At 43.2% G+C, this 21,690-nt stretch overlaps 1 pseudogene; it reads left to right on the top strand.

The window, feature by feature from the left end:
• The first annotated feature begins 15,043 nt into the window (after positions 1-15,043).
• On the top strand, positions 15,044-17,297 carry LOC134448482 (uncharacterized; annotated as a pseudogene).
• Positions 17,298-21,690: the final 4,393 nt, after the last annotated feature.

The raw sequence follows: 21,690 nt of genomic DNA, 5'->3' as shown, positions 1-21,690 counted from the left end.
TTGAATATGTGACAATCTGTCACAAGCTTAGAACCGAATTCCCAAAGGATGTGGGAGATAACATGTTGAGGTTATAGAACCTTGTGAAGATCGACGGTGAAGCCCAGCAGGCCACCGGGCAAACTTCTTGTAAAAGGACTCCCTTCAGGAGCGACCATGAGGTGGCAATGCCCCTTGTAGAATGCGCCCTTGTCGCAACCGGAGGCGGGAATCCAGAAAGCTGGTATCTGCCTTATGGTGTCCACCATCCAGTGAGATAGCCTCTGTTTGGAAAGGGCCTTGCCTATTTGCCCCGCACCATGGCCGACCAAGAGCTGGTCCGTCACTCTTATGTCCTTCGTCCGCTCCACATAGCACAGGAGGGCGCGCAGAGGGCACAGAGTAGAAAGTGCTGCGTTCCTTTCTGGCTCAGAGTTAGGAGGGCGGTAGGAGTCCAACACAATCGCCTGGTTGAGATTCTGTGCTGAAAGAATCCTCGGCATAAAGTCTGTATTAGGGCGTAGGACCACACCGGTGCCTTCTGGCTGAACATGGAAGCAGTCAGGATGAATGGACAGCACATGTAGCTCTCCAATACGCTTCGCTGAGGTGATGGCGATAAGAAAAATCGCCTTCTGAGACAGCCATTTTAGGTCGATACTCCCAACGGGCTCGAATGGGGGCTTCGCCAGAGCACTGAGGACAATGTGGAGCTGCCATGGCGGCACAGATTGAAGCCTCCTTGGGCACAGTCTTTGAGCTCCTCTCATGAATTGGATAGACAGAGGATTAGCTCCGAGCGTTTTGCCATCTACTCGCTCATGGCAGGCGGATATTGCAGACAGAAAACCCTTCAGCTTTGAAGGGGACTTGCCTTCACCAAGTTTCTTTTGCAAGAATTCCAGGACTGAAGCTAGAGGGCAGGACCGTCGGCACTCATGCCACTGTTCGCACCATGCTTTGAAGGCTGCCCATCTTTAAGAGTACAAGGCTCTTGTCGATGGGGCCCTAGCACACTGCAAGGTTCTTGTAACTGAGAATAACAACCCCCGAGCGAGGAGGGTGTCCCTTCTAACGGCCAGACCCACAGATTTAGGGCGGCTGGTGTCAGGTGCCACAACTCTCCCCTTGCGCAATGGGAGTTGCCATGGGGTGCTCGAGAGGAGGGTCTGAATCTCTGCAAACCATGGCACCTGGGGGGGGGAAATGGAGCCATTAAGACAACTCTCAGGTTCTCCTTCCTGGTCTTCTTCAGGAATCATGGAGAGAGGGGGGAAGATCGTCCACCCCCAGTGGTGCGTCGTCTTGGTTTAAGGAAAACCAGAGTGGACAGTGGGTCGACTCCCTTGAGGCGAAAAGATCGCTGTGTGCCTTCCCAAAATGAACCCAGATCAGATGCACTGTTTCCGGGTGCAATCGCCATTCACTTGGGTGTGGCTTACCCCTTGACAGCAGGTATGCTGCTGTGTTCAGAGTGCCCGGCAGGTGCACTGCTCTGATCGAGTGGAGTCGAGTGCCCGCTTAGAGGAGGAGTTCCCAGGTCATGTTGCGTAACGCCTGGGACCTCAGGCCTCCCTGGCGGTCACATATGCTATGGCCGACATGTTGTCTGTTCGAATTAAGACACTCTTGTTCTGGAGTACTGGCAAAAAGTGCCGGAGGGCAAGATATATCGGTCTCAACTCGAGAATATTTATGTGGGCAGTTTTCCAAGGTGGGCGCCACACTCCTCTGGCTCCTACACCATTCAAGACTGCCCTCCAGCCTGACAGCGATGCGTCTGTGGTCAGAACTTTGCGCTGGTAGATTCTGCCTAGTCGTACACCTCTGCACAAATTCCGGGGTATGGCCCACCATTGGAGGGCTCATAGGCACACAGGTGGCAGAGGGACAGATTTTCCCCTGTCCAGTACTGGGTGTACTTGGGCAGGTACCACTTTGCACTGGACCCATATCTAGAAGGCCAAGGCGTACCACCTAGGATGCAGCAGCCATGAGGCCCAGCAACCTCTGACACTGGTGAGCATGCACATTCCTCCGTCCCATGAACTGTGACCGGCATTGTTTCAGGGCAATAACCCTCTGATCCGAGAGACATGCCACCATCGTCAGAGTCCAGTTTCACTCCAAGGAAGGTGATTTGTTGTGAGGGAGGCAGTTGGCTCTTGTCTGAATTGAGAGACAGGCCCAACATTTGCAAGTGTTCCATTACCATTGCTGTGTCCTGCCCTGCCTGCTGACTATACTGGGAAAATTTTTAACCAGTTGTAATTGAGATAGATAATTGACTCTGACGCCCCTCTGACACAGCGGGCTCAAGGCTGTGTCCATGTATTTTGTGAATGGGATAGGCCGAAGGGAAGGACGTCGAACTCGAAAGTTCTGTTCTCCAACGCAATTGGAGAAACTGGCGATGAGCAGGGTGGACTGCAAAGTGGAAATAGGCACCTCTGAAGCCTATACTCGTGAACCAATCCCCGCACTGAATCGATTGACAGATTTGGGTCAGTGACAGCATTTGAAATGCAACGGGCGTAAATACTGGTTTAGTGGCCTTAGGTCCAGTATTGCACGGAATCCACCATCTAGTTTTGGAACTAGGAAGTAGCTCAAATAAAAGGCACTCCGCCGTTCGTTGCGACTTAACTCCCTTATTGCTCCTTTCCTTAACAGAGTATTTATCTCCTCTGTAAGGCCAGCTGCCGCTCTGGATCTGGCTGATGAGAAACAAGAACACCCTTGAACATGGGTGGGCGGCGCCTGAACTGTAGCCGGTAACCAAACCTTACCGTTGAAACAACCCAAGAACTGGGAGAACACATTTCCCACACCTCCAATTGAGTGTGGGAGAAAACGTGCGACAGGGCCACTTCAATGTCTGGAAGAAGGCTGCGGGGCGGCAGAACTGGTCTGTGGCCATCACGCTGCCGAGGCCTATAAGGCCTAGCAGGGTTTCCCGGCCGGCGGCTTGCAAAAGGGGAAACATGCGCCGGTCGTTTTTGCCCATGTCTCTGCATATTGGGGCAGCTCTTTGGGAAGGGCACACCGGGGTTACCTGAATAGCCCTTATCAGGCCGATGCCGCTTGGGTGGAGGGGGCCTTGGCAACAGTTACTCCCACTCCTTCTTTGACATCCTAGACTCTTTGGCCCGGTGGAGTATGTCAGCTGCTCCGGGTCCAAAGGCAACGCCAGGGGTAAGAGGTAGCTCCATGAGCCTGCTCCTGTCCTGCTTGGGCAACTTCAACTGAGCCAGCCACAGGTGCCTCTGTGCCATCCACAGTGAAGCAATGGATCTCCCACTAGAGTGTGCTGCACCCTTGGCAAGGTGCAAAAGGATTTCAAAGACCTTTTTAAACTCCTCCACCAGTCCCTGAGCAGGGGCGGCTGAGAGGTCTTCAATAAGCTCCATCTGGTACAACATGAGTAAAGATGTTGTGTTCATAAGGTTATTGGATGCTTGCACTGATAGCAGCTCCACACTATCATCAGCACCCTGTGGGGACAGCTGCTGTGGTGACACCCTTGCAGGCTGCACTGAAGGGGCCACCTGGCGCTCTGTGCCTGATGGCGCAGCCTGGTGCTCGGGCCCTAATGGGGCTGCCTGGTGCCCAGGCCCTAGTGGCCTACTGTTGCAATTAGTACAGTTGTGGAATCCAGGCATTTTAAAAAATATATATTATTTATCTTTAGTTATTATCATTATTATTTCTTCCCCAGTTAGTTATTATGATTTCAGTCACACCTTGACTTTAGGCATGAACCTGATAGCACTGTTACTGCCTGGTACCAGATATGGTTCCAGCAGAGGTGCAAGAGATGGTGGGTACTAAGGGTCTCACACTCCAGTAGCAGCACTAATCACCCTCGGTACCGACTCTGGTACCAGCGTTGATCTCTCACCGGTACAGAGAATGAGATTGTCGGTACCAAGAGTTGCGCAGCACGAGATCACGTCAGATGAGGCAGCTGGAGGTGGGTACTAAGGGTCTCACACTCCAGTAGCAGCACTAATCACCCTCGGTACCGACTCTGGTACCAGCGTTGATCTCTCACCGGTACCGAGAATGAGATTGTCGGTACCGAGAGTTGCGCAGCACGAGATCACGTCAGATGAGGCAGCTGGAGTATAACATGCACGCAAGCAACTCCTTCGATAGAGGGAGAGTGGCGGCAGTTTGTTACACAGGATAATTATTCCACTGCGGAACCAACAAGCCCAGCGAGTAACTTCCTCGACAGAGGAAGAGTCGCGGCCGTCCTGCAGGAAAGTTCATGCACGCAAGCAACTCCTTCGATAGAGGGAGAGTGGCGGCAGAATCACAGTGAGCTACTGAACGGCGCCGAAAGGTGCCCGTAGCAACATTAGAGATATACGTAGCTAGAGAGATGTCTCTGTAATCTCTTTCCTCCCTAGAGCAAACCACAACAACAGATTACTTACCTCAAGTTGAATTTCAGGTGGATATGCGCCTCGGGGATTCCACGAGAGTAGCTTCACATGCAAAAGCACACTTTTAATAAGGCGGGGATAATAGCCTGATAACGATAGCCTGGAGAGGGGCAACAGTAGTCACCAGCTCTCGGACAGCTAACTGCCAGTAGGCACCTCGTTACCAGTATCAATTCGTACCTTATCAGATCGCGTGAGGGATTAAAGAGGACGAAGTATGCCGCGCTGGGACTTATATACTGTGTACAGTAGCGCGGCACACTCACGTGATAAAGTTTTGATATAGTGTACCTCAGAACTTGCGCATGCGCGGATTATATTCCAGCCCCTTGGGCTAGCCATCTGGCAGCCTTTCTTGAGTGAAACAGAACTACTGATCAACACAGCAATCAATTAGATTTTTTCCTCAGACTACAGCAGGGCTAATGACAAAGCTACAGTATTATGTTTTTTCTTTGAATACACACCTTCAAGCTGTTGGAAACACTTGAGTCGCAATGGCCCCATTCAGGACTGTGAAAGATACCCATCTTGGCCAGATTGACTTCATCAGCAAATTTTATGGAGCATCACAGGAAGTATGGGCACATTGGGCGGGCAGGCGCGCATGTGTGTGTGTGTGCGTGTGCGTGTGTGTGTGTGTGTGTGTGCGCGCGCACGTGTGTGACACCACTTGTTAAATTGTCTGGCTACAAAAAATAAACTTCCCTAAATGATATAGGACAACAGTTAAAAAAGACAAAAATCCAACATTTAATCCAAGTTCATTTATTCACTAGGAACATAATCCCACATTAACTTCAAACATAAAAATTATGTGTGCCACAGTTACTGGCACACCGGATATTCAGTCCTTTGTACAATTCGCGTCTGCGAACAAAACAGCACTTCTTCTCTATATAATTTCACAAGTTATGAGATTACAGACCAAGGATTCTTATAATATTTCTAAATAATACCTTGTCCTTGGTCCTCTCCTCTGCACTCTCTTCAGGTCAATGGGGTTGAGGTCTGGGGACTGGAAAGACAGTGGGAGGAACTTGATCATGTGGAGAACAATTCCTGTGACAATCACCTGTCACCTTGTTTAAGGTCATTATCACTCTGAAAGACCCAATGACGACCCTTGTACTTGCAAGGCAGCCACTAGAATTTGATGGAAAATGTATTGGCCTCTCAAAGCATTTACAATCTACAGCTAGGCAAGGGTCTGTCTGGTCGTCTGGCTAATTCATAATGCCATACAACCAATCAAGCTTCCCAGTTCGCTGTGGAAGAGGAAAAAGTCCACGGCATCACTGATCCTCTCACATACTTGACAGTGGGTATGAGTTGTTTTTCATCATACTCATCTTTATGGCAGATCCAAAGTGTTTGCCTAAAATCCCTATCTTCGTTTCATTTGAACAAAGCCTCCCCCCCAATGGTATGATGGACAGAAATCTCAATTTTTGGCACCTTGTGATATGGAGAATTCACTATTGCAATACCTTGTGCAATAAGGCCTTCTCCAAAAGTCACCCAGGCATGCACCTGCAAATAATAAAAAATTCTGCTGCTAGAATTTTATTTCACTCCACTCGAGTACTTACGTCATTATACCAAGACACGAGGAGCAGGAGATACGACACAAAATATGATTATACTGGCTCCAAGTGAGGTTTGAATTGAGTTTACATTCTTCTGATTGTCTTTATGCCACTCAATGGCATAGGCCCTAAACATATTTAGGCTAGTGACAATGGCCTCAAAATTTTGAGACACCCCAACCGGAGGTAGAACAAAACCCAATAATGTTTTTCCTCATCTCTAAGGTGTCCCATACATGAAAATGATTCTTGGCCAAAGTGATTTTAATGCTAAGCCTAAAATTTTTACACATTTCCATATGCACCTCCAAACAAAAAAAGCACCCAAAATGTGACTTCTCCGTATGGGAGTAGATATACAAAAAACATGCAGAAAATTACCAGAAGCTCTGAGAGCTTTGAGAATTGGTATGCTTGTGCCCAGGGGCTACCTGCACCAGATAGAAGTGGTTGAATTTGACCATCTTGATGTATGAAGGAGATATAGGCATTTAATCACACACCTAAAATAGGCGGAAAATGAAAAAAGTGATATTTATACAGAATGTCATCATTTACATTGTAATTGCTTTGTCAGGGAATGTCATATGCACACATATGATATCTTGATGGAAAGGTGAGATCGTTCTGAATCCAGCAATATCTCATATGTATATATTTTCTGAATATTAAAGATGGCATATCATTCAATGTATGAGGTGCCCAGAATGAAAAAAATCGAAAGGGAGTTACAGGACCTATTTCAATGCACTTAAGTGGTGACAGGAATGCTCACAATTGTATTACAGTAGGCTATATTACTTCAAATAAACTTATTATTAGTGTGTGGTGCTATAGATTATGCTTGAATGAAGAATCAGATTAGGGTGAAAATATCACTAGTGTATATATACGTATATACAGTATATATATAATTTCTTGCACATCTGTAGGTATTGTTAAGCTGGAAAATGCAGTGACTCCACCTACTTCCAATGCCTTGCAACTAGCTCATCAGAATATTGCATCAATCCTTTCAGGTAGATGTGATAGAGGAAGGGGAAATAGAGTGGATGTTATTCAATTTGTTCAGAGATCTTTTATCTTCCACGAAATGAAGCTCTCCAGTTCTTCTCCCATGAAAGAGCCAGCTATATATATATTTATATATATATTTCTTGCATCTGTAGGCTATTGTAAAGCTGGAAAAGATGAGATTGTGCTGAATCTAACATTACCTAATATATATATTCTCAACATTAATGATGGTACACCGTTCAATACATAATGTGTCCAAAAAAAGAAAGAAAATGAACCAGTCCATTCCATAGATATAAAAGTTCAAAGGCTGGTTCATTAATTAACCGTAGTGGTGCTCTGAAGCCTAGTATATATTTAAGTGTAATATTATTAACCAATACAACACAGTGAGGGAACTATATGGTATAAGGATATTTGTTCTTTAAACTTCCTTACAATAATATAGCGTACCAGATACACTGCACCAACATACCACTGATGTATACAAGTATCGTAATGGCTTTGATAAACCTAAATCGATCAATCAAAGTACACCATAATACAAAATTGCCATTCAATGTCCTAACAATTAGAGAAAGAGAAAAGAGAAGAAAGAATGCATTGTGTACTGTACTGTATCACTTAAGGCAGATGAGAATAAACCTTTTCACATTTCTTTTTAAAATAAGATACTATCGGGGCAGTTCTAATTTGGACAGGAAGCTGGTTCCAGCATTTTGCATAATGACTAAATGCCATCTCACCCTGTCTGGTCAGTATAGGGAATTTAAGTTCATTGCATTTCCCTGACTCTTTTATCCAATGGCTACATTCAGTGTGTGTGGAAAATACAGATTGCAGGCTTATCCTGTATATAGGGTTATAAGAGCTGAGCATGAAGATAAATACTATGTGTATGATATGTGTGATATGTGTGTTTTCAGCTTCTTAAAAGTTGAGGGGGATGACCAAACTCTTGTATCAGCTGGTAACTTGTCAGACCATTGGGATCACCTTGTCAGAGGCCAAGGCCAGACTGTTGGTGTTACAGTATTGCGAAGCAACATTACGTTTTAGTGCAGCCTCAGATAAAATGAAACAGTTCCTTCCAGGAGAGAATTGCACTCAAGGTACAGAACCTGAGTGGCATATTGGGTCAGGTACAGTCTGATTTTCTGTAGATTGAACAGTGCAAAAGAGCATCAGTAATTTAAGCGGTGTTTTCAGAAAATATGGGTAGTCATAAATAATAACACCCAGGTTTATGTAACGTTTTCTGGGGTAACAGTGGTTGACCTCATGTCTTGCTTGATATAATGGCAGATGATGGTGGTGTTGCTTCATCCATGTGGCCAGGTCTGAGAGACAGGCAGATAGACACATAGACATTGCAAAATGGCGGAACCAAGACAATGCATTAGAGCATTATAACACCCTAATTTTCCCAGCTATTTATTGTAATTCAAGTTGTAGACATTGAATGCATAGCTTGAAATGGTACAAAGGTAATTAGAAATCTAGTGGTGAAAGAGATGTTCTGAAACGTTTGTAGTGTACACGCAGAAACTATGGAGTTATCTCGCTGGACAGACAGGTGTTTATCATCAACATAGCAGGGAGCAGGGTGAGTGGACAACATTGCCCAGTGAGATGAGATAAAGATGGCAAAGACAGGGGTGCCTAGCACAGAACCTTGGTACCCCTGAGAGGATTTGAGTTGAGGGGTCTTGACCATGGCACATCAAAGGAATGCCCAGTGTGGTCTACCTCCGATGCCTTGTTCCCAATTAATTGTATTAAGCCTACATTTAGCAAATGGACCAGGATAGATAACGTCATTACTCTTCTGACTTGCACTTTGGTTGGCCCTTTCTTCCAGGTCCAGCCAAACAATTTGCTTAGCTGTAGAATATAATGTGGTAGCTGGATTGAAGTCTAGTGTATTTGACACACTGTTATTTCCCTTAGTTTAACAAACATACCCTAGCCTTACCTTTCCTCCTATTTGCCAAAAATGATTTGCCAAAATGATCTGCTACCGGATGAAGAAAATTGTGAGACATCATAGTTCTTTACTTGGTCAATCCAGCCATATAGTCATCAGATGACATGGATAAGTTAAGTGAAATGTCACCAGTAGGCTACAGATATGGTGCTTTATGACTTCACTAACATTTAATGGCAGAAAGTGGGTTAATCAATTTAAAATAAAGGCTATGAAACAAATAATTCACTGAAATTGTGCCAAATAAAAAAACCTCTTTAGATCTATGATCGAAACATTGCTCCAAACAAATTAAGTCTTTTGCAAGCAGTGTGCAGATCCTTTTCCGCTCCTACATGATGCTTAAGCCACACCTGAGTGATGTCAGGTAATGCCTGAGTGAACCTAATGAAGAAGCTGTGCATGGATCTATGAACTTTTGAATTCACTAAATATGTTTGCTATTCCCCTCCCTGTTTATTTCAATAGGCTCATGAAATAAAATGCCTTTGCTTCCTGCTGTCAGGTTTTGGTAATACACATACCATTTGTATGCAAACATAAATCATTGCTTCTTCCAGGAGCAGTCTTTATTTATCACACTACCACCACCCAGCACCTCCTCCCTCCCTCCTCTCTATAATCACAGCAGACCTGGTTAAAGCCCATTAACTGGATAGGACATCACCAAGACTGCTAAAGACATGTGGTGCTGAAGTGGCTGAGCTGCTGGAATATTTATTCAGCCCGAGGCACCAACTCTGAACACATTATGCCTTATCCCGGTCCTCAAAAAGCCACATCCAAAAGAGATAAACGACTTAAACCGAGAGGCCCTCCCTTCACACAGCATGAAGACAATGCTGTTACATACACTCAGACTGCAGTAAGTCATGCACTGGATCTAGTACAGTTTTCATACCAGGAGAAGGTTGGAGTGGATGATGCCATCACATACCTATTGCACAGGACATATAGTCATGTTCCTTTACTTTTCCAGCGCTTTCTACAACATCCAACCCTCCATTGGGAGAGAGGCTCCTGGGTTTGGATGCCCTCCTTGTGCACTTGATCAGGGACTACCTAACAGAGTGGCCACAGTTTGTCAAACTGAAAGATTGCCTCTTGGACACTGTAGTATGTGATACTAAAGCAGCCTGGGGAACTGTGCTCCCTCCTCTCCTGTTCACTCGGACTCGAACATATTTACAACACAGGCACATACCACATGCAGACATTCTTGGATGATAATACAATTGTAGGCTGTATTAAGGCAGGAGGGAATACAGGAGTACAGGGCTTTGCAGTGGTGTAATGCACCTACAACTCAACACTAAGACCAAGCAGATGAAGGTGGACTTTTGGAGGTCTAAGCCTGCTCTGCAACCAATCTCCATTGAGGTTGATGAAGTGGAGATTGTAAGCACATCTAAGTATTTCAGGGTATAACAAGAAAACAAACTGGACTGGTCAGCCAAATATGCAGTTTACAAAAAAGTACAGTATTGGCTATACTTGTCTGCTATGTTCTATGAGACTGTTGAAGCCAGTATGTGTCCTTTTCTATGCAGTGGTGTGCTGGGGAGGGAGCACATTGAAGAGGGGGTATTGGGTGTCTTGAAAGACTGATAAGGAAAGCTAGCTCTTTCATGGAAGAAGAACTGGAGACCTCCACTTCGTGGAAGATAAAAGATTTCTGAACAAACTGAATAACATCCACTCTATTTCCCCTTCCTCTATCATATCTACCTGAAAGGAGTGATGCAATATTCTGATGAGCTAGTTGCAAGGCATTGGAAGTAGGTGGAGTCACTGCATTTTCCAGCTTAACAATGTGCAAGAAATACACACTAGTGATAAATATATTTTCACCCTAATCTGATTCTTCATTCAAGCATAATCTGTAGCACCACACACTAATAATAATTTTATTTGTAGTAATATACTGTAATACAATGGTGAGCATTTCTGTCCCCACTAAAGTGTATTGAAATAGGTCCTGTAACTCCTTTTCGATTTTTTTCATTCTGGGCACCTCATACATTGAACGATATGCCATCTTTAATATTCAGAAAATATATACATATGAGGTATTGCTGGATTCAGAACAATCTCACCTTTCCATCAAGATGACATATGTGTGCATATGATATTCCCTGACAAAGCAATTACAATGTAAATGATGACATTCTGTATAAATATCACTTTTTTTTCATTTTCCGCCTATTTTAGGTGTGTGATTAAATGCCTATATCTCCTTCATACATCAAGATGGTCAACTTCAACCACTTCTATCTAGTGCAGGTAGCCCCTGGGCACAAGCATACCAATTCTCAAAGCTCTCAGGGCTTCTGGTAATTTTCTGCTTGATTTTTTGTATATCTACTCCCATACGGAGAAGTCACATTTTGGGTGCTTTTTTTGTTTGGAGGTGCATATGGAAATGTGTAAATTTTTTAGGCTTAGCATTAAAATCACTTTGGCCAAGAATCATTTTCATGTATGGGACACCTTAGAGATGAGGAAAAACATTATTGGGTTTTGTTCTACCTCCGGTTGGGGTATCTCGAAAACGAAGGCCTTTTTGAGCCCATTGTCACTAGCCTATTATGTCTCAAGTAGTCACACTGTTATCACATTCCAGAGGTTTTCAAGGGGGTTGGGGCCTGAAGCTTGGGGTGACCATGTCAGGGTATTGATCTGGTGGTCCTCCATCCACAGCTTGATTGGCCAAGCTGAGGGGCTGGAGTATTGTCCTACTTTACAAAAACTATCGTCAGCATTCAGGGGCATTGTCAGAATAGGAATCATTTTTGGGCCAAGGTAACTTTGTAGAACAAAAGATGATTTGAACATTAAATTCCCTTCTTTCTATCTATCTGGAGAAGAGCTGGGAGTAGCTAATACCACAAAATACCTGGGGCACATCCTAACAGATACACTGGATGATGATGCTGACACGAGCAGACAGAGGAGAGTGCTATATGTCCAAGCCAACATGCTGGTTAGAAAATTCCATCACTGGAACTACAGATGTACAAGTCAATCTGTTTCGAACTTACTGCTCCCCTCTTTACACAGCTCCACTCTGGGTCAGACACAAGAAGGAGAGCCTACTCAAGCTGAAAGTAGCTTATAATGACTGTCTCAGGATTCTCCTGAAGAAACCAAGGAGTACCAGGGCAAGCCAGCTGTTCTGCAGGCTGGGTTTTCATGGCTTTGGTGAGAAATCTCACTTTTAAGTTTATGAACAGGCTGAACCGATCCATGAATGAGCTTATTGTTCAGATAGTAGATCCTGTCATGAACTCATGCCCCAGCCTTTGTAATGTTGGCTTTGTTTATTGCCTAATGCCGTTACTCTGTCTGTCTCTGGTTTTCTCTCTGCCTATCTGGTTCTCTCTCTCTCTCTCCCTCTCTCTCTCTGCCTGTCTGGTTATCTCTCTCTCTCTCTCTCTCTCTCCCTCTGCTTGTCTGGTTCTGTCTCTCTCTGTCTCTCTCTGTCTGGTTCTCTCTCTCTCTTGCTCTCTGGTCCTGTCTCATTTTCTCTTGCTCTCTCTCTCTCTCGTTCTCTCTCTCTCTCTGTATCTCGCTCTCGCTTCCTGTCTAGTTCTGTCTCCCTGCCTGTCTGATTCTCTTGGTCTGTCTCTCGCTCTGTCTCTTACAGAGGTGCCAAGTAACAAAGTACAAATACTGTACTTAAATACACTTTTTAGGTATCTGTACTTTACTACATTACTTATTTTTCTGCCTACTTCTGACTTCTACTTATTACATTTTTGCACAAGTATCTGTACTTTTTATTCCTTACATTTTCAAAACAAGCGTAGTTACTTTTGGCTTCGACAAAAAAGTTAAATTATTAATTCACGTCATGTGCGCCATCCAATGCAGATCATTGGCGCCATCCACATCCAGTGAAAACGAATGTAATTGGATGTGTCGTATAACGCAAACACTCATTGGTTGGTTGGCTATTCGTCAAGTTTACTGACACGAGAGGAATCAAAACCATCATCAGGTGCAAACAGTCAGCAAACGTGAAGATCATTGTGTGTCATGCAATGTCGGATTCTTCGGAAAATGAAGATGTCGAAATGCCTGAAAGGTCGGACACAACCGCATCGGGAGATGGACAACAAGACCTCCCTCATCCTTGGCCCTATCTGAGCGATTTTTTTGACATAATTGGCAACAAAAATGATTCCTGGAGAATGCTGTGTAAACTGTGCGCACCCAAGACCCACGAAATATCGGCGTTCAAGAACTCTCCCTCAAATTTAAAGAAACATGTAGCGGTGAGTTGTATTCTTTAATTATCTATTTCTACCTAATTGAATTTTCATATAAATATCTGTATATCGTATAATTTTTTCTGCAGCTTGGCTAGCAGAAGGACATGCTAAGTCGTGTCCGGTTAGCTAAGATTGTCGAAGGCGTTAGCTTAAGCCTCTTTTAATTTAGCTAGAAAGTCACCTAATGTCGCGGTTCTTGCCAAAAGTAAAGCAGCAGAAAATTTGCTTTACTGACAGGTTGGGTTTAAGGGTGGTTTTGATTAGGGCACAGCAAAGCATATCTGCGTTTAGTAACAGAAATGGCTGTGCTAAAACAAAATCACCGACACGGCGGGAAAACTGTGCAAACCTCGTCACATGTCAAAAGTGAATGAAAGTGCTTAACCGTTGCACTGAGGAGCACGCTTCAACTTCAACATGGCGTCGCAACAATTCGCTAAAAGCACGATGACAGCCAGCAACATGCCATCTGGTTTATTCGGCCATATTATGTAATCGTGTGCCTTCAGTGTTTTTCACTGTCTTCAATTGGTTGTGCCCTGGCCAATTATGCCCTACAAAGGCAAAGTGCAGCATTAGCCTACGTCTTTTGGCAAATTTGACTTTAAATTGGAAAATGGTCCTCATTACACCTCCTTAACCTTGCAACAAAGCTCCAAATGTGTCCGACGTTGTTAATATTGCTGTGTTAAATTTGCAGTAGGCTAATACAATAATACCAAGCTTGAAAGGGTCCCCCCCTCCCCCTGCAATGTTTGCATAGCTGCACTTTGCTGTACAGCAAAACTGAAACAGTGCCCTGGTAATTAACTAATTATTAAATATGTTTTGTTATATTTTTTGCAGAGAAAACACGCGCATCATCTAGAGAGATACAAAGCCCTCACTTCAACAGCCCCGAAAAGAAAGGCAGATGGCGCACCACCACAGCAAGGCCCAGCACCCAAACAAGCCAAATTATGGAGCAGCAAGCCGGTTTCCCAGGCCAGTGTCGATAAAAAAATCCTAAACTACATTGTGCAAGGTCTACATGCAACCAACACCGTGGAACAGCAGGGATTTATAGATCTGATCCAGCATCTCCAGCCTACTGTTAATGTCATGTCCCGCAACACTGTAGTCAATAAAATTAAAAAAGCCTCTCTTGAAATGAAGGACAACCTCAAAGCAGCCCTGAGCAAAATTGACTTCATTGGCACTACCACAGATTGCTGGACAGCATACAGGCGTGGATTTCTTGGCGTAACAGCCCATTGGATAGACCCTCAGAGTATGAAAAGACAGTGCGCTGCCCTAGCCTGTAAACAGATGACTGGGCCACACACCTTTTCTGCCCTTGCCAGTGCATTAAATGAAGTTCATAGCGAATTCAACATCAGAGAGAAAATTACACGCACCACGACGGACAACGGGTCCAACTTCATAAAGGCTTTTAGGCTGTATGGTCAAACTGATGAGAACAACAACAACCCAGGTCCTAGTTTGCAGAGGGATGAAGCTGAAGATGGCCATGATGATGGGAGTGATGGAGAACAGGAGAGTGAGGGCATGGAGTTAGTTGAGGCTGGAGCAATTCTTGATGAGGATTACTGCCTAGAATACCAATTACCCAGACACCATCGCTGCGCTTGCCACCTTCTTAATTTGGTGTCAACTGTTGATGTTGAGGAGGCCAATGTCTACAACACCTACAAGCGAATTTCACGGTCAGCTTTTTCAAAGTGTTGGGGACTTTGGAACAAAAGCGCAAGATCTACCACAGCGGCAGAGGTCGTTGAGAAGAACTGCAAACTGCAGTTATTGAGGAGAAATGCAACAAGATGGAATTCCCTGTTCTTGGCAGTCGAGAGAATCATCAGAATCACAAGGGAGCAGGGAGAAGGGGCATCACAGCTGTATGCAGCACACTGGAGATAGCCATGTATGTACCAACACTTCACTTTACTTTAATATCCTCTAATTAAAGGTACACTGTGCAAGATTTTTAGTTGTTTATTTCCAGAATTCATGCTACCCATTCACTAATGTTACCTTTTTCATGAATACTTACCACAATCAAATTCTAAGCATTATGACTGGGAAAATGGCACTTTTCATACATGAAAAGGGGATCTTCTCCATGGTCTGCCATTTTGAATTTCAAAAAATAGGCATTTTAGCTGCAAAACTTGCTGTATGTTAATCACACTAGTAAATATGTGTTCATTATGTAGTAAATATTCAATAAAAGGTCCAATTTGGCAGTATACAGCACTGTTTCAAAAAGCAGCATAGTTGCAGTACCTTTTTTGACCATTTCATACACTGTGTACCTTTTAAAGTATGTTTAAGTAACTTATTGTGCAGGTGATTTGTAAAATATGTTGGTTATTTAATGGAAGGTGTTTTCTGATTCTTTTATTCAACAGGTTCACACCTGTAGAGTTTGCATTCCTGGCCAAGTACATGAAGACCATGGCCCCGGTGGCGAAGGCCCTGGATGTCCTGCAGGGCGAGACGAATGCGCAGATGGGCTGGTTGGTGCCAACAATCACCATACTGAAGAATAAACTCCAAAACCTCCGCCTTTCCACCAAGTTCTGTGGCCCGTTAATTGATGCTCTGCTAAAAGGCATTGAGAAGCGCTTCGAACACGTCCTCACAGAACCTGAGCTGATCGCTGCTGCAATTCTAGTGCCCAATGGATGAAACGATTGGCATCTTTCAGGATTACTTATTTACTTTTGAAGTTCTTTAAAGAATCATATCAGGCTTTTTTATTACAGTATATCACGAAAGTGAGTACACCCCTCACAGTTTTTGCAGATTTGTGAGTAAATCTTCTCATAGGAGTGCATTAAAGAAATGTCCTTTTGACACAATGATTGGTGACCTTTTAACAACATATACAATCACTTACATTTCTTGTTCACTCAGACAAAATCAAAAAACAGCCATTAATGTTTGAACATGTACCCACAAAAGTGAGTACACCCCAGATTGGAAATCCGGTAGAGAAGGGGCCGTGTTGGCTCGAATCGTCTCGAAATTAAAAGGGAGGTCATCGGTGTGCGTTTCAACCTTTCTTTTCATTGAACTTTCACATTTTGAGTGTCCACCTGGCTTAAATAGATTGGTGTGAGATCTGAATGCAATCCTATGGAGAATATCATGATCTGCTTCAGTAGTCACAGTGCATGTTGACATGCATGTTTCCTTTAGGTGTAATTCAGATTACCAATGTTGACAGCATTCATGCATCATCAAACCATGTCAGTCCCACTACCATGCTTGAATATTGAGAGGATACACTTTTTCGTAAAACTCACCACCACACATGCTTGACACCATCTAAAGCAAATTTGTTTATCTTGGTCTCAAAAGAGATGAACAGACCAAGGTTATGGATCACTCACGATGATGGGTAATCTTATGCTATCTGTAGCATTCAGTGAAATACTGGATCAGTATGGTAGACTGTACATTCTATTGGTTTCCATGGCTAGTGTGAATTTCCCTAAAATACCAACCAGTCAAGGAGGGTGAAAACTGTTTCGGCTCTAACACAAGCATGTGCTGGTGTATTTGTTTTTATCCCATGAACAATCCTTGTGTAATTTTTCAGTGCTGTAATGTGTGTTTTTGTCTTTCCCCATATTAATTAGGCATTGACTACATCAAAAGTCACTTGAAGGACCAAGCTGAGGGCAATGAAGTTGAGGGCTCGTCGTCATCTTCAGAGGAGGACTTCTTTTCTTCAATCAAACAGGCCAGTTCCCAAGAAAATGCCAAACAACTGGAGACTTACCTTGGCTCCCCAGGTGATACCATGGAGGCACTGAAGACTTTCCCTGCTATCTGCAACCTTTCCCTGAGGCTCAACACTGCACTTCCTGCCTCAGCTGCATGTGAGAGACTGTTTAGTGTAGCGGGACTGATCTTCCGTCCAAGAAGGGCACGTATTGATCACAAGAACTTTGAGAATCAGCTTCTTTTGAGGCTCAACAAAGCATTCTGGTAGTGTGATCGGGTATGCTGTCTTGGGGTTTTTAGCGTTCTTTTTTGATCGGACAAACATGAATACCTCATACTACCTATACTTGTGCAAAATCTCTCCCTCTTCTCTCTCTCTCTCTCTCTCTCTCTCTCAACTTTGGCTACGTAGAATGTTTTTTTTCACCAAAGGGTATATAGTTTACCTTGTCACTACAAGGTGTTTGATGGAACTCGCACATTTATGTTCTGGCAGTTTTGCAGGCTTGAAAACTACCTCTGTTTGGACAAACATGAATACCTCATACTACCTATACTTGTGCAACATTTCTCTCTCTCTCTCTCTCTCTCTCTCTCTCTCTCTACTTTGGTTACGTAGAATGTTTTTTCACCAAAGGGTGTATATAGTCTGTATTTGTTTCTATCTTAATTAACCATACAGTCTGATGTGTATTATGTAGCCCAATATTCTGCCATTCTGTCCTTAAGCTAACTAGTACTAACAGCTGGGAAAATACACTTTAAAATGTGTTTGGTATGAGCTGTCTTGACTTAGCTCTTCACCCATTGTTGACAGCTTGAAGAGTTGCACCTTTGCTCACACACACACACACACACACACACACACACACCCTCTCTCACACTCTCTCTCTCTCTCTCTACTTCTTTGGCTACGTAGAATTTTTTTTTCACCAAAGGGTATATAGTTTACCTTATCACTACAAGGTGTTTGGAACTCGCACATTTATGTTCTGGCAGTTTTGCAGGCTTGAAAACTACCTCTGTTTGGAAGTCATTGAACTCAAATAAAGTTTGAGAAAGAACATGCTCAGTGAGTGCCTTTGTCTTTGACAGTTATGGGGTAATAATTGTGGTGCATCTTGGGCCACATGTGGAACTAATGGCCTAAGTCAGTGTTTCCCAACCAGGGATACGTGTACCACCAGGGTACGCAAGTACACTGCAGAGGGTACTTGGAAAAATGTAATTTTTTTTAACAAATGTATTGGGCTCAGTTACATTGGGACAGAGAAAACGATATAGAACTCGACTTGGGGGGGTACTCATGGCACAACGAAAATGCTTAGGGGATACACAAAACAAAAAAGGTTGGGAAACACTGGCCTAAGTGTTAAAATTGAGCTTTTAATTCATATAGTGTCATCTGGCTGCTTTAAAAAAAAAATACTTTATACTTTTATACTTAAAGTACTTTTTGGAGCAAATACTTTTTTACTTTTACTTGAGTAAAGAAATGACGTTGATACTTCAACTTTTACCAAAGTGTTTTTAAACTACAGTATCTATACTTCTACTTAAGTAACAAATTTGTGTACTTTTGACACCACTGGTCTCTTACTGTCTCTCTCTCTCTGATTTTCTTCCCCTGTATGTATCGGGTTCTATTGCCTGCCCTGCAACTATTGTTTCCCATGATTTCTTTGCCATTGCCTGCTTGATCCATCGCTGTCTTTGCCTGTCTTCCCCATCATTGTCTTCACCTGTCTTGTTACCTGTTCGTTGTCCTTGATTGCCTATGTCTCGTTTGTATCCCCGTTTGTCTCGTCTACCACCTGGATCCTGTTGTGTTCTACCTTCTCTGTAATTGTCCTCGTATTTATACCCTGGTGTTTCTGTTGTTCCTTGTGGATTCATTTGTCAAACCTGCCCGAACCTCTGTATGTTGATCTATTGATCTGTAACCATGTGACTGTAGTAAGTGTTTTGTTTTAAGTGTATTTAGTGGTGTTCATGTTTTCTCCCTCGTGGGTTTTTGTTTTGCATTTCTGTCCGTTTGGCTTTTGCCATTCTATTTTGAGTTTATTAAAATCCACCCCCGAACCTTGAAGCTTGCCTCCGCATCCATCCTTGCCTGCACTTGGGTTCTCTGGTCTTGAAGTCGTGACAGATCCAAGTCGTAGCTCAGTGAGATACATGTCTAAAATATGGGAACACTGGTATGTGTGCCTCCACTAGCTTTCTTCTTTTGTTGTTGTTGTATAAGGTGTATATATGAATGTGTGATGTATTTTATCTTTTTTTTATTTGCTCTGTGTACTGTATTGTCTCCTGTGGGCCTTGAGCCTGTAATAAAGTTTGTATAAAGTTTATATATGATGAATCAGAGACGCGCCGTTTGCAAAGATGAAAATGACCGATTTCAGTCTTGCTGTATCACCTCCAGATCATCACCAATCCTTGGCCAAATTTCACATCTAATCCAGTGCTTCCCAAACTTTTTCACATGACGTACCCCTTGCAGCATATCATGTCCATCCGCGTACCCCCCATTTTTGGTGTTCTTGTGAATATAAAAGACGACGAGATTGTTATCTATAAAACATCACGTCGACTGCAGAGCGGAGGTCTCAGCTGTCAATCAATACCGTCAATCGCGCAAGGAAGACAGAAGGAGAGGGAGAGACAGAGAGTAGTTAACTTAGTCCTACAGCTTTCCAACGTGACTGCTCTGGTTTTATTCATGTTCAGTGTTCCTTGCCCGTTTGACCGCGCCAGGTTAAACGAAAGTGATTTGACGACACGGTCACCACGGTCACCAAGTGCTTATCCAGCCATAGCCCAATTTGCGCCAAAGAGAGTACTATCCTCCTGACTACCAGGGGGAAACAAGTTTAAAAATCTTTGTTTTTTTTTTCACTCCCCCCCCCCCAATTGTTTGAAGGCAAAAAATGAGATTGACAACATTTTTTTCGAATTTTTATTTTTTATTTTAAAGATTTAATGTGTCCATTACAGTGGACATTGGAAGGCCGTACATTGAAAATGTACCTTAATTGCTATCAATCAATCTGGATGAAAAAGCATAACAATCAGTTTAATAATTAGTAAATTTGAGCATTTATGAGTTTACAATGAGTGTTTTATTGGTTTGAGGTGGAAACTGGATGTGTCTGTGACCATTATCATTCATGCAGGTCATCTCAAGTCAAAGCAATTTTGTTTTAAGCAACTGGACTTGCAGTTGAAGCTTGAATGACATGTGGTCCCTCAACTGAGAACTTTCACCAGAGTTGACTAATTTTATAGTTCTGATGTGTGAAATATGGGTTATTATCTCTGGAACCAACATGTGTTCATGTCTATAGGATTAATTTAGTCTTAATTTAATTTTTGGTTGAAATATTGTCCTGCAAAGTTCAGACACACATCAGAGTCATGCTCCACATGGGGCGACAAATGCATCAATAGGGAACGTTCTGCTTGTTCTGATTCTACTTTTCCTGCTTGAAATGAATCCTAAGAGGTCTCTGAATCTTCAGCATCTTCCTCAAACATCACATCTAGGATTATTTATCAATAATGTGCTGTAAAGTGTCTCTCCTTCTGATTCTGATACTGACTTTCTGACTAGAAAAATACTAACAAAATGGAAGATGTCACTACCAATGTCCATTTTAGAGGACATTTCTTTAACGCCTAAATATGGGAATTAAATAATGTTACATTAATTTAGAAATGGTTTAATTGTGCTCTGAAGAGATTGAAATAACATATAAAGATGATGTTATAACACAATGATTGCCCACTTTAAAGCATTATGCATTTACTTTCCCTTTAGCCAAAAGCGGCCTATTTTTAATGGACACCATTTTCCTTGCAAAGAAATAGAAAGTTCCCAAAACCCCACCCCTACACACATGGTATCATTGGAAAGCTCTGAATGTCCTCTTCAAAGACCATTGGGAGTTAGCACAGTAGTGTGTATGGGGTGGGAGATATTGCGGTTTACAAATGTCCTCTAGAGAGGACAAAAATGAACTGCTGGTAGTCAGGAGGCTATAGCGGCCAGGCGCGCACGCAGCATTCACAATGAAGAATGGAAATTACTCCTTCGTCGTGGACAAGACATTTGCGCATCTCAATTCGGAGGGAAAATGTTGCTTTCTGCACGCGCACAAGTCAAACAACAAAGTGGTCGGTACGTGCCAGCAGGTGGAACAGGTCTTGTTGTAGGAGCCCTATACATGGCGTAATGTAGATGACTGTCATGAAGTGTTAATTATATATATATGAAGGCCTGGTTATGCCAGACTAGGCCTACATTTTCCCTCCTATGACCATGCGAGCAGCAGACGCACAATGACATCATGGCGTTTCCTACATTTGCATTTTTTTCCCCTCACCTACAACTGTTTACATGCATAGTTAAGTGCTGGGACAAATTGCTGGTTACTTTTTTATTGTATTAGGCCTACGTTGCCACTATTCTTTGCCATTTGTATTTTTTTTTTCTTCCTGCATTTTTTTCTTTTAATTCCAAATCTTCTCCCGTACCCCCTGCAATGACGTTGCGTACCCCTAGGGGTACACAAACTCTTGTTTGGGAAACACTGATCTAATGGTTAGCTAGTGACCTGGGGCCTTATTTATAACGGGTGCGTACGCACAAAAGACTGCGC

This window comes from Engraulis encrasicolus, chromosome 5, assembly GCF_034702125.1.
Source record: "Engraulis encrasicolus isolate BLACKSEA-1 chromosome 5, IST_EnEncr_1.0, whole genome shotgun sequence".
NCBI lineage: Eukaryota > Metazoa > Chordata > Actinopteri > Clupeiformes > Engraulidae > Engraulis > Engraulis encrasicolus.
This window is presented reverse-complemented; position numbering and strand designations above follow the sequence as displayed.